This window comes from Chrysemys picta, chromosome 14 (assembly GCF_011386835.1).
Source record: "Chrysemys picta bellii isolate R12L10 chromosome 14, ASM1138683v2, whole genome shotgun sequence".
NCBI classification, from domain to species: Eukaryota; Metazoa; Chordata; order Testudines; family Emydidae; genus Chrysemys; species Chrysemys picta.
This window is the reverse complement of record NC_088804.1, coordinates 7,872,110-7,886,500: the sequence shown is the minus strand read 5'-3', so window position 1 is coordinate 7,886,500 and position 14,391 is coordinate 7,872,110. Positions and strand designations below refer to the sequence as shown.

At 45.6% G+C, this 14,391-nt stretch overlaps 1 long non-coding RNA gene across 6 annotated transcripts; it reads right to left on the bottom strand.

Moving 5' to 3' along the window:
- Positions 1 to 4,021: 4,021 nt before the first annotated feature.
- On the bottom strand, positions 4,022 to 9,038 carry LOC135975560 (uncharacterized). 6 transcript variants are annotated; one of them, XR_010592473.1, is made up of 6 exons: positions 7,318 to 9,033; positions 6,794 to 6,905; positions 6,496 to 6,568; positions 5,416 to 5,975; positions 5,230 to 5,290; positions 4,022 to 5,152 (listed from the first exon to the last, which is right to left on the bottom strand). It is a non-coding gene; the product is annotated as an uncharacterized LOC135975560 (long non-coding RNA). The 6 variants fall into 6 exon arrangements; XR_010592474.1 differs by having other exon boundaries at positions 4,022 to 5,503; positions 5,652 to 5,975; positions 7,318 to 9,038; XR_010592472.1 differs by having other exon boundaries at positions 4,022 to 5,290.
- Positions 9,039 to 14,391: the final 5,353 nt, after the last annotated feature.

The window sequence follows — 14,391 nt, the reverse complement described above, 5'->3', positions numbered from 1 at the left end:
GGCATTGAGGGGGATCTTGGCTGAAGCTGCAGTCGAGGGAAGTGAACTCTGGGGAAGGACCCCGACACAGCACCAGTACAGCGGAGATCACTATAGCTGGGATAGGTGCGGGGAGGGGCTCACAAGAATTGACAAGCTGAAAGTTTTTGCTTTGGTTCTCCCCTGGAGAGGGATTTCAAGGAAGCTCAGTTTGGGAAGTTCTCACATGCCAGGGCGTGTAGCCGAGATCACAGCTTGACCAGCCACTGGAGACTCCTTAAGGCATCTCGGTGGGTCACTGCTCTTCCCAGCAGGGTCTCCATCTATTTTAAAGCAGCCCCACCCCCATCCACCTGCCCATTCGTGAGGGGATTTGAAGTGAAAATGGGGTCATAGCACAGCGAGGTCCCAGCGCAGGTGAACGGAAAGCCGTGTACTAAGGGGGCACAGAGGGGTCATTAGTATTAGCTCCATTTTACAGATGGGAGAATCTGAGACACAGAAAGGAGAAGTGACTTGCCCAAAGCCACACAGGGAGTCTAGCAGAGAGCCAGGAACGGGATCCCAGAGTCCTAACCAATAGACAGCCTGCCTCCCTTGATTCTTGTGTTTCTTGTCCTGACGTCAGTCACCTGTTGAGACCTGGGAGTTCAGAGGGGAGCCTCCTGCCCCAGAGCTACCATGTCCCAAGAAATAATGACTCAATACTGGGATGGCAGCAGCTTGGCCCCCAATATTGCACCACAGGAGATACAACACTGGAATGACAGCAACACACTCTGGTCCCAGGGAGAAGCAGCACTGGTGAGCCTGAGAAACCCAGGTTAGCTACACTCAGAAACCGCATGTGCAGGGGCAGGCGTGAGACGCAAAGCAAAGGAGGAGCCACCATGGGGAATGGGAAGAAGGTCTCTGAGCAGAACAGCCACCTCCTGTCCTTTGCTCCACAGCCCTAGGATTGGCCCAGTTGCTGACTTCAGACAGCACTGAACACTGCCACCACCACCGTGCCACCCATGGCATCTGGTCACCGGTCTCCTGGGAGCCTTCAACAATCCCAGCCTACGGTTCTAGCCTTTGTGGTGTCAGAAAAAGCCCTTCCTACTGCAGAGCTGTCATCCTGAGCCTGCAGGCAGGCAGAAACAATAGCTCAGAGATGTGAACTGCTCAGTGCATCATAACTGAAGTGTTAATTCTGTACCAACTTGAGAATGTCTACATTAACTATTTCATTGCTGATCATTTGAACAGCCAACCAGCGTGTTTATCTCACAAATGGGAACTAGTGAGAAGATTCCCCAGCCAATTTTCATTTTCAATACTAAACTCTGCAGGACAAGCACAATTAAAAATTGAGAGACAGCATAAAAAACAGTAAAATGCAACAGCACAGGGGATGCTGTACTGATCATATTGACATAATTAAAAGGCATCCACTGTTAAAATATCACCATAGCTACTGCAAGCTCCTCAGCTTGTAGCGTTTCAGCAACATAAGACAAAGGTCAATCACATTTCCCCATCAAAACATTTCATACAGAACATGGCTTGTTTTCAGAGTGTCCATTTAAAAAAGTGTCAAACAAATCTGAGCAAGAAAACTACTGTTAGTTTTCAGCAGAGCTTTTCGTGGGGGGAAATTCCCAGCGTCACCAGTGATTGCCTGGTGGGCCAGAGTGACTTGACCACCACAGGATTTATATACAGGGGCGAGCGGAGGGGGAGAAGGGAGAAGAGGGTGGCAAGGGAGCCAGAGAGAATGTAGCAATTCTGTTAAACAGGACTGCAGTAGTATTTATCTTATCATCTACACCCACTTATTGTCCCATTTCCTCATGAGTTCACTAAGCTCTAGAAACCCAAAGTTTATTTTCCTGTCTGTTTGAAGTCTTTACATGGAGATAGGCCTCAGCCTGTACCTAAACTCTCCCAAATTCAGGGGCTTCTTTTCCAAGGGGTCACTTCACCACAGACCGATCTGATGCAGTCTTTAGTACAGTCTGTTGCTCTTTAGCACGGCTTTTCCTTCCTGCAGTGGAGTGAGCTGGATCTGACATAGGCCCCAGACCTCTCCCACCACCAGCAGCCTCTGAGAAGATTGGTGGTTAATTGGAGCCACAGGACCATGCCCTACTTTTCATGTTCAGGGGTAGTCTATTGTCTACAGCTGCTGGGGTTGTTGGTGGGTTTTTTGCTGCCTTCCACTCATATGATCGCTCCCGCGGTCACATCCAGCCAACTCTCCACAGGGGTCCTGCTGCAATATTGAGGTCAAGCCCACTGTCGCATATAGAATGCCTTGTTTATAGCCAATGGGAACATGATAGGGAACGGAGAATCTGGGCAGGAAGACAATGGGGAATTGGGGACACAGAAACAACTAGAAGAATGGGTAGCGCCTGCCTGTGAACCTTCATGGGAACAGGCAGAGAACATGACCCAGCAGGCAAGACAAATGGCAGTGGGATTTGGACATGATCTAACCTATCTCCCACCATGCTTCCTTGCCCCTAGATAAGCACCCAACTCAACCTCCCTCTCCACCTCCACAGCTGTTCTCGCCAAACACCTGCAGTCATGTCTTCCTGGCTGACCCCCCATCCAGTCCCCCAGTTGGACTGTGCCAGCATGCCCAGTTACAGGTCATTCTGACAACAGTTCTTCTCTTGGTTAACAACAAACACCCCTAGGTGCATTGAACTGAGGAGTGTCCATGCTTCTGTTTGACCTGTGATCAGCAAGGCTGTGGATGAACTCCCAGCACTATGAGAGTCAATGGCAAAGTTCCCACTGACTTCAGTGGGGCTAGAACTTTACCCTGTGCTCCTTCCCCATCACAGCTGGGAACATTCACACAGCTTTCCTCTGAGTGGGTATGAGGGACGGGGCTGTGTTTTATTGCAGTAGGGTTTTATAGGGGTGACAGAGGACCCAGAGGAAATGCCACTCCTCTGAATTACAGTGGAGTGCACAACTCTGAGCTTGTGTGTGAACACTGAGGAGTTAAACCCTGGTTTGCAAGTTTACCTGGGGCACAGGCCTTGGCCCAGCTCTCTGCACCATGGGGAATTTCACTTGATGGGGGACCTTGTCAATATCCCTTTACTACAGGTGTTTTTAGAAGACTCCTTCATATAGTATTTGAGTCAGACTTTGCTTCTTTGTTAGCACCTGGAGCCAATTAGAAACAGCCAGGGAGCAGGGCAGGAGATTGGGAAGCTTTGGGCCAGAAGGGGAGACAACTAGAGAATAGCAAGGGAAAGAGGGAAGGGGACGTATAACAGTGGGCACCCATCTCTCATGAGCACCCCATGGTCAAGTGTGTCTGCAGTCTTCAGATAGTACCAGGCCATGCCCCCAGGAAGTCCTCCCTCCCCAGAGACAATCATCTTCACCCACTGGGTCTCTTCTAGCCCCAGCTCTCCAGCTGGGCCACTTAGCAGTTCAGTTCCCCTTCTGGGGGTGCATGGCAGTTCAACTGTAAGCCCACTTCCCCAGTGGCCTATGGGAGGGGAGGGGACCCAGGCCCACCCACTACTCCAAGTCCCAGCCCAGGGATCCTAAGAACAGCAGCCTTTCCCTGATCGATCGCTTCCTGCACAGTCTCTCTAGGCCGCTCAGAGGACTTAGCTCCACTGCTCCTTTCCTGGGACGGATGTGGCAGAACCCTAAGGCCTCCAGCAGGGGGCCTCTGGGCCTAATCCACCCCGTTGCAGGAAGTAAATGGAGAGAAAAGATAGAAAAGAAAAGACAGCAGAAAAAGGAAAAGCACAAAAGACAAGAAAAGATCTGATGGAAATAGCCCCAGAAAAGGGGGGGTGGAAGAGGAAATAGAATAGATACAGGGAGAGGAAACAAAGGAAACAAGTGGGGAGAGCTGTGATGATTGCAGAGGGTGGGGGAGGGTGACACACTGCTTGCGGAGGGAAGGTCCCGTGTGCAGAGAGATGGGGAAGGGTCATGTGTATGGGGGAGGGGGAGACAACTTTTTTTTTTAAAGAAGCACAGAGGCAATGATGAAAGGTGACACATTTCACTTTCTATTATTTTTTATTGTCTGTTTCTAAATGGCCCTAAGGGCTGGTCCCTGCTCGATGCCCCAGAGGAAGGCGAAAAACCTCCAGAGTCTCAGGCCAATCTGCCCTGGAGGAAAATTCCTTCCTGACCCCAAACATGGCGATCAGTTTGACCCTGTGCATGCGAGCAAGGACCACAATGGGAAAGGACCCACTGGTTGCTATGGTTACACACCCTGCCCCAGTCAAACCCTGAGATACAGTCTGTGTCCCAGTATTCGCCAATCTCCAGTGCTTTCCTCTGATAAGGTACGACTCACTTCATTGCTTCCATCCTGGCAGACAGAACCAGCTGCTCTCCTTCCCCAGCAGGTGAACAGATACGAATTTGAATCCTCCCACAGCCCTGTCAAGATGAATGCTATTTCTTCACCAGTACCACCAGCAGCAGCATCGTTTCCCTACTGGCTGCTCTGACCAGCTGCACTGCTTTATCCTTGGTGGGTCCAACAGGCTCTTCCTCCATAGGCAGTTATCAATCAGCCCCTTCATTAACACACAGATACAACCAGATATTGCTGACCTGTGACAGTTACAACCAGCTCCACTGATCAGTCCTGACAGACACAACCTCTTACATTGCTTTCCTCTTCCCCTGCACTAACTTCTCCTTCCAGTTCCTCTCTCTATAGTCACAACCAGCTCCTTTGTGTCTCTCCTGCCAGGTGGATTTCAACACCACTCACAGCAGAAGCAGATGCACTGAGAACCTAACTGACAGAGACAGCTGCACCGCTTCCCCGTTAGAACGGCCAATTTTCTCTGAGCCATAACCTGACAGAGTTAGACCCAACTGCATAGTTCAGCACCCAGTCAGAGTGTAAAAACAGGAGTATTTTCTTACTGTTCATGGCCAGCTGGGCCACCTGGAAAATTACAAACCGCTCAATTGCTCATCCACTAACAGCTAACCCTAGATCCCTTCTCTTCATATATACCACCAGCTTCATTGTACTACAGGGGAAAGTCCCAGTTTTCCTTATTCCCCATCCGGTCACTGAGTTGATTTCTTTTCAGAAGTTTGCTGAGCTGTGTAGTTTGTCAACTGCTTGTCGATTTCTTCTCTCCAAAGGGAAGATCAGCTGCATTTCTTGTACCTGAAAGTATGGTCTCATCCATTTATTTCCAAAGGAATGCTGCAAGGCATTTCTCACCTCTCAATAGGAACAATCACCTTTTGTATATCTTCCTGGCATAAATCTTCCTACTGTTCCCACAGCTTGAAGCCCAGTCAGCTGTAATGAACCGTATTTGAAAGATACTTTATTATTACTTGGTATGTTCAGATTTTGGGGGTCTTACATTGAAATGTTGGTTTGCATCCGATTTATTTAGCATGAAGAGAACATTGAATGCTCACCTCTTTGTCAGTGATGGTCTAAGCATTGCTCTCCTTTTGAGAGGTAACATCTTCTGCAATGTCTAAATCTTGATAGGTGGTCCCTTAACTAGAGAGAGGAGATGCTTTTCTTAGATCTCCGCAAGAATGGCCGTCATCAGTTTTGTGGTATTCCCCTCTGAATGGCAGAAGAATCTGAAAATTTACCCAGAATCATTGACTTCTAGATTATTGCCATGAGACGGAGCATGTCTTACCTCGTCACAGGAATGATCCACTTCATGTATCTTCCTCCTGCACTTCTAAAGGACAATAAAGTGCAATGAACAATTTTGCACAAATATAATCAGTAGCACAGCTAATCTCTTGCAAGAGCAGTTCAAATACTCACCTCTCCACTGTGGTCAGTTGCCCTCTTATTTACTGAGCTATCTAAATACCAATGTTACCGACCTGTAGCCAGCACCCAGCTCCATTTTTCCTTTGGTCAACAAAAATGGTTCGCTATCACGATCATTTGCAACTTCCAAGCCTTCCTGTCTGGGAAGATCAGCTCAGCTACATTTCTTCCATCTGAAAGACTGACCAGATCCATTATTGTCACCTGAACTCTCTGAGAATGTGTATTTCTCACCTCACAAACGGGGATGATCAGCTTCTCTAATTGCTTCTTGAAAAGCACAGCCCTCTGCTCTCCTGAGATCCGGAGAAGTGCGAGGTGCTGTAATGATCAATATCTGACAGATTTGTTTGGTGTCTGGAGGGCTCTTCACTGAAATGATCATTTTTCATTTACTTTAGGTGGCAAAATGGAACCTTAGATGCTCACCTCCTTGCCGGGAATGGTCTGAGCGTGGATGTGTTTGGAGAGATGCAACCAGCTGCGTGGTTTAACACTTGCTGGGGATAAGTGGCTACTCTCCTTTTCCATGAATAGACTCACAGGATGATTCTATTGCATCTCAGAGGCTCTGGCTACATACTTTGCTTTGTTCTCAATTAGTTGGCAGCATTCCCCTCCTGACATATAACATAGGCTCCGAAAGAAAAACTAAAGTCTTGAATTTGCACTGGGATGCTATAAGCCGGTATATTCCTTACCTCCTGATAAAGAGGAACCCCTGTTGTCTGCTATGGCCCTCGACTCTTCATGTATCTTGGGATGTGTGATCAGCTGTAACAATCAATTTTTGACACAGCATTACTTATAATCAATCTTGTGGTGTCCTACATTTTTATGGTGCTTTCCCCAACCTTATTCCCTTGGCAAATAACCAATATAGAAATATTCACCAAGGCTGTGGTGAGCTGACCAGAGGTACATTCACCTGCAATCTTTCAAACAGATTTCATAGGTTCCTATAACCTATGAAATCTGCATCTGCACTGGTATCATTACCTGAACTACTCCTTATCCACAAGGAAAAAATGCTTTCTTCACTTCGCAATGGGTCAGGCTGCTCGTGCAGTATTCCTCTCCTGGAAAGCAAGGCAAGTTTCATTTCTTTCATCTGAAAGAATAATCAGATCCAGGAACTTAACCTTGAAAGTCAAGAGAAGGTGAGTTCTTGATCTCTTGACAGCAGTGATTAATTTCACTTTTTTCCTTTCAGTAAGAACCCTCCCAGCTCTTCTAGGAGCTTCCTGAAGTTTTTTATATCCTCAATGTTCAGATGCACCTGAAGGTAGGAGAGGATCCATTCGTTTCCACTTGACTGGTACAGAAATGGTGTTTCTCACCTATAGACATGGACAGATCAGCTTCATGAATTCCTTCTAGAGCACAACAGCCTCTGCTCTCCTATCAGGAGAGGTACGATCTGCTGCTGGAACTATCAATATTTGGTATTTATTCCTGACTGGGTTTGCAACTGCTGCTTTGGCACAAGATTCATTTGGTAATAAGAGAAACTTGAAACTCACCTCCTTGGTCCGTGATCTGCAGGGATGTTTACAGCTGGAAAGTGCAACTGGCTGCACTGTCTCAGGTGGCTGCTCTCCATTCCCAGGACTATAGCTACAGAATGCTCTTCTGTCCCCTCTGTGGATTCAGCAGGTGGCCAGGCCCACTGCGTTAGCACAGTCTGCACCTGCTTCTCACAGTCTTCCCTTGAGAAGTGAGAACAGCAGCAGTTCTTCTACCTGCAAGTTAATAAGATCCATTAATATCCACTTGGGTGCTCTGAGCCTGGGCATTTCTTACCTCTTCCCCAGGACAGTCGCTTTCACTCATTTCCTCCTAGCATGGGTGGTCATCTGATCCCCTCACATCTTGAATGATGATCACCTGCAAACATCAATGTTTCAGAGAATTTTTATTTGTTTTTCTAGCTATGCAGAGCCATCGGGCAACATGTGCTTCATTTGGCTTCCAGATGCTCTTCTCTGTTCACCTCCTTGTCAGTGATTTTCCATTACCTGGCTGTGATTTTCAGAGGGGCAACCAGCTACATTGGTTAATAAATGATGTAGAAGTGGCTTTTTCCCAAACTGGAGTCATAAGATGCTTTTCTTGCATCTGCACTGGTATCATTACCTGCCTGCCTGCATTCTTAAGTTCAGCCATGTCTTGGAATCTTCCTCCCTTGAGAGGTCAGCACTGCCTTTCTTTCACCTGAAAGTAGAAACAGATTCACTGCGAGGTGCCTTCCTTACCTCTAGATAGAAATGATCAGTTCCACTTATTTCTTCACATTTGATAAATAAGCAACAATGATCACTTCTGTACAAATAGAATCGGTTGGACAATTGATCTCTGCAAATGCAAGACCAGGTGAAATGCTTATCTTCACACTCTGGTTAGCTGCACTTTTTGGAAGAAAAAGGAGCAAAGATCATCATCATTGGTAAGAATTACTGACTACTTACATCTGAACCAGTAGCTCCCATTTTTATTGCTTTATTCAGTAAAGCAACTTCTTGTGCTCTTTAGAGATGAAGATTTCATCAGTTACATTTCCTCCACCTGAAAGTATGAGCAGAATCATTTACTATTATGGGAATGGCGTATTCCATTTCTTACCTCCTTAAAAGGATGGATCAGCTAATTCCTGGATTGAACAAGTGGCAAGTCCATGGTGCTTTCTCTTGCGTCTGCTTTTCATACTCTCCCCATGACAAGTAAAGTCCACCACAGTTCTTCTCCCAGAAAGGAAAATCCACACCACTTGTTCTACACATGGATGTTTGGAGACTGGTATTTCTTACCTCCTTGTCCGGGACAACCACTTACCCTCACCTCTCCCTGGTAGGAATGACCACCTGGTCTGTTCATATCTCATATTAGAAAAACCTGCAATCAATGTTTGACAGAATTGTTTATTATTACTCATTACCAGCTATGAAGAGTCATCAATGGAGAAGGTTCCTTAGCATCCAGATCATTAAGACCTTTCAGTGCTCACCTACTTGTCAGCAATGTTCTACCACAAGACTTTGCTTCTTAGAGGTACAGCCAGCTACCCTGGCTAAAACTTGAAGCATATAAATGGCTGCTTGCCTTTTTCTGAACTAGAAGTAAAAGATGCTTTTCTTCCCTGTGGCCAGGTCTTACCTGGCTGACTTTGTTTCTTAAATTCAGCAGCCTCTTATCATCCTCGCTTTAATTGGAAGACCTTCATTTCACCTGAAAATAGAAAGAGAGTCTTTAATTCCTGCCCACATGCTGTGAGGAGGTGCCTTCCTTACCTCTTGATAGGAATGATCAGTTCCGCTTATTTCTTGACATTTGATAAATAAGCAACAATGATCACTTCTGTACAAATAGAATCGGTTGGACAATTAATCTCTGCAAATGCGAGAGCAGGTGAAATGCTCATCTTCACACTCTGGTTAGCTGCACTTTTTGGAAGGAAAAAGGAGCAAAGATCATCATCATTAGTTAGAATTTCTGACTACTTACATCTGAACCAGTAGCTCCCATTTTTATTGCTTTATTCAGTAAAGCAACTTCTTGTGCTCTTTAGAGATGAAGATTTCATCAGTTACATTTCTTCCACCTGAAAGTATGAACAGAATCATTTACTATTATGGGAATGGCGTATTGCATTTCTTACCTCCTTAAAAGGATGGATCAGCTAATTCCTGGATTGAACAAGTGGCAAGTCCATGTTGCTTTGTCTTGCGTCTGCTTTTCATATTCTCCCCATGACAAGTAAAGTCCACCACAGTTCTTCTCCCAGAAAGTAAAATCCACACCACTTGATCTACACATGGATGTTTGGAGACTGGTATTTCTTACCTCCTTGTCCGGCACAACCACTTACCCTCACTTCTCCCTGGTAGGAATGACAACCTGGTCTGTTCATATCTCATATTAGAAAAACCTGCAATCAATGTTTGACAGAATTATTTATTATTACTCATTACCAGCTATGAAGAGTCATCAATGGAGAAGGTTCCTTAGCACCCAGATCATTAAACTTTAAGAGACCTTTCAGTGCTCACCTACTTGTCAGCAATGTTCTACCGCAAGACTTTGATTCTTAGAGGTACAGCGAGCTTTCGTGGCTAAAATTTGAAGCATATAAGTGGCTGCTTGCCTTTTTCTGAACTAGAAGTAAAAGATGCTTTTCTTCCCTGTGGCCAGGTCTTACCTGGCTGACTTTGTTTCTTAAATTCAGCAGCCTCTTATCATCCTCCCTTTAATTGGAAGATCTTCATTTCACCTGAAAATAGAAGTAGAGCCTTTAATTCCTGCCCCCATGCTGTGAGGAGGTGCCTTCCTTACCTCTTGATAGGAATGATCAGTTCCGCTTATTTCTTGACATTTGATAAATAAGCAACAATGATCACTTCTGTACAAATCGAATCGGTTGGACAATTAATCTCTGCAAATGCGAGAGCAGGTGAAATGCTCATCTTCACACTCTGGTTAGTTGCACTTTTTGGAAGGAAAAAGGAGCAAAGATCATCATCATTAGTTAGAATTTCTGACTACTTACATCTGAACCAGTAGCTCCCATTTTTATTGCTTTCTTCAGTAAAGCAACTTCTTGTGCTCTTTAGAGATGAAGATTTCATCAGTTACATTTCTTCCACCTGAAAGTATGAGCAGAATCATTGACTATTATGGGAATGGCGTATTGCATTTCTTACCTCCTTAAAAGGATGGATCAGCTAATTCCTGGATTGAACAAGTGGCAAGTCCATGTTGCTTTGTCTTGCGTCTGCTTTTCATATTCTCCCCATGACAAGTAAAGTCCACCACAGTTCTTCTCCCAGAAAATAAAATCCACACCACTTGATCTACACATGGATGTTTGGAGACTGGTATTTCTTACCTCCTTGTCCGGGACAACCACTTACCCTCACTTCTCCCTGGTAGGAATGACCACCTGGTCTGTTCATATCTCATATTAGAAAAACCTGCAATCAATGTTTGACAGAATTATTTATTATTACTCATTACCAGCTATGAAGAGTCATCAATGGAGAAGGTTCCTTAGCATCCAGATCATTAAACTTTAAGAGACCTTTCAGTGCTCACCTACTTGTCAGCAATGTTCTACCGCAAGACTTTGATTCTTAGAGGTACAGCGAGCTTTCGTGGCTAAAATTTGAAGCATATAAGTGGCTGCTTGCCTTTTTCTGAACTAGAAGTAAAAGATGCTCTTCTTCCCTGTGGCCAGGTCTTACCTGGCTGATTTTGTTTCTTAAATTCAGCAGCCTCTTATCATCCTCCCTTTAATTGGAAGACCTTCATTTCACCTGAAAATAGAAGTAGAGCCTTTAATTCCTGCCCACATGCTGTGAGGAGGTGCCTTCCTTACCTCTTGATAGGAATGATCAGTTCCACTTATTTCTTGCCATTTGATAAATAAGCAACAATGATCACTTCTGTACAAATAAAATCGGTTGGACAATTTATCTCTGCAAATGTGAGACCATGTGAAATGCTCATCTTCTCGCTCTGGTTAGTTGCACTTTTTCTTTGTTACATCCTTGTAGGAAAAACCAACCATTATCCAGGAAGGAAAAAGGAGCAAAGATCATCATCATTAGTTAGAATTACTGACTACTTACATCTGAACCAGTAGCTCCCATTTTTATTGCTTTATTCAGTAAAGCAACTTCTTGTGCTCTTTAGAGATGAAGATTTCATCAGTTACATTTCCTCCACCTGAAAGTATGAGCAGAATCATTTACTATTATGGGAATGGCGTATTGTATTTCTTAGCTCCTTAAAAGGATGGATCACCTAATTCCTTCCTGTAACCTACAGCTGTCTGTCATCCTTGCATCTCAAAATATGACCTGCGGCAAAGATCAACATTTGACAGACTGTATTTTTGTCAGGCAACAGGTAAATGAATTGTCCTTGGATTCATTTTGTAACAGGGAATATAAATCCTCACCTTCTGTGTGATGAATTGCTGTATTGGTTTATCTTTTTCTCTCCATACAATCAGCTGTATTGTTAAAAACCAATAGGTATAAGTGATTTCTTTATTCTTGACTAGAACAAGTAAATACTTCTGTAACTCTCAGAAGCTTTGGTTATGTATATTGCTTAATTCTTACGAAAATGCTTGTAGCCTTTGACAGCAAAGTATAGATTCACTTCCTTCACCTAAAAACACTCAGATTGGTTAGTTTCCACTCCATTGCTACCAGAAGGTGCATTCCTTACCTCTTGATAGGAACAGTTTCTCTTACTAGAGTGGTACTATATGAACTTCTGACAGACAAGATGTAATGATCAAATCAACAGGAGTAGTACCAATTGTAATGTCATCTCTTGACAGGTAAGAACCAAGCTGATGCCACTTTTCAGATAGACCATTTGTACCCTTTCCTTTTTGAATTGTACAAATGCTGGCATGATTAACCCCTAGTAGTTACATCTTGACACAGACAATCAGGATTCTACCCGATGCTAAAGAAATCAGTCCAGGTTCTTACCCCATCCACTGCTTCTGTGCTTCTCCTTTCTCTTCTCTTGCAGCCTCTTTGCCCACTCCTTTTTCATGTCTCTCTCCTCACCCATTCCCCTTTCCTCTTTCTTCTCTGTCCCTTCCTCAGCCCCTGGTGTTTCTTTCTCACTAACAACTTCCATTTCCCCCCTCACCTCCATTATCAATACCTCATTTCCTCCCCCCACCCCAGTCTTGTCCCTGCCTTGTTTCCTTCCTCCTTACAAGAATTCTTTCCTTCATCCTTCTGTGTCTCACGTTCCCATCTTTAACAATGGAAGCAGGTTGGTCCCAGAAGGTCCTGCTCCAACACCCTAGTCCCTGTACTCAGACCTACAGGCAGCAGCCATGTGCTCTGGGCGACATCCTGGTGTGAAATGCCGCAGCCCCTGGTGGCCTACCCAACAATCACTGCATCACAACAGGGAGTTGTGGGTCATCGTCACCAACTCCTCAGTGGGGCAAAGTGACCTGCCCCACATCCTCCCAGGGGAGCTGTAGGGGGAAGGCTCTGGCTGGCTCTAAACTCTCAAATGAGTCAAATTACACTTCAGATCTGGACTCACCAGCTGGGGCTCTGTGACAGTGAATTCCAGGATCATGAACGGCTCCTTTCCCTGTGATTTGGATGGAGTGGGACTTACACAGCCCTCACCTATGGAAGCTTATATCATAGTTCCCATCCCCTGCCTGTCCCTGCCTCTGGGTTTGTCTAGTCACCACGCCTACAGTGGAATGTTCCACCTCCATCATAATGGGCCAATTCTGAGCAGTCCTGAGTTCCTGCATCTCCCTCTGGAACCAGTGAGAGCTGCAGGTGCCCAGCCTCTCTCAGGACTAACCCTGTTGGCTGCGTTTCATGGCACCGTGCTGTGCGCTCCATCTTGTGTTCTAGGCTGATCACTGTAGACCCACCCGGGGACTGACAGCCAGTGCCTCCTGTACAAGGGAATCCAGGCAGGGGTTTCAGTGTTAGTGGGAGATGAGCAGATACCAGAACCATCCCTCCACCCTTCCATGATCACTGGGAGCTCTGATAAAAGGACACCTGTTATTGGCTGTGTGGGTCCATACGTTGTCCTGGCTCTGGCCAGGTAGCTGGCCCAGGAGACCTCAGTCAAACTGCCCAAAAGACAACAGACTTGTTCAGTGGCAAAGACGCTTGTCCAGGTTTGTTGTCGACAAAGCACTGGTACTAGCACCCGATACACTCTGCATGGGCATTAGGACATGTATGCTCATGAACATGGACCAGCTCAGTCAGCAGTAGGACTTCCCACTGTCCCCTCGGCCAGATGTACCTTCTGAGACCCCTCTTTTATACACTGATACAAACAAGTTGTGTATTTCCCCTCTCACATGCTTAGTTTCCACCTTAGTTTTAACTCTGTAGTGGGGTATTCTTGTGACTAGCTAGTGCCTAGTATTTATTAGGAGTGTCTCTGTTTTAGCAACACCAGCCACATCCTTACCAAGTTTGTGTACTGGACAGTGAAGTTGTAAGCAAGCATTTGCTTTGTAGCAGGCCTGACTCTGGCTGATGTTTGGTTCAGGCCTCATCTGGTCCCAGGCCCTGTCTTTCAGGCTCTTTCTGCTACAACCGTCATATCCAAACCACCCCAGGTTTGGCTTTGGTTTTCCCAGCAGATGAGTTTGCAAAACCAAGACCCGAACCATCTCCCCTTTTGTTCTTCTCTAGTATTAGGGCCTCTCCAGCCTTGTTTGTGAGTGACCCCCCCTGTAACTTGGGTTGCCTTGAACTCCCAGATCTGTTGTTCACCCTGACCCCCAGGGAGGAGCAACTCCCATTGATTTCCACTTGGAGATACTCCTACCTTCCAGTCAGCATCCAGCCCTGACATCGCTGGCCTGAAGCTTTCAGGAGGTTGGGCTTCTAGAGTTTTCCAGTGAGCAGAGTCAGCTCTGGAAACTAATTCCACTGCAACAATTTGTACTTCACTGGCTGGTTTGGGTTCAGTCTGTGATGGTGTAAGGACAATGTTTGTGAGAACTAGAGACGTGTCAACAGGAAGTGGAGATGAAATAGAGTTATTCAGCTATATTGTAGAGGGGAGGTTAATGA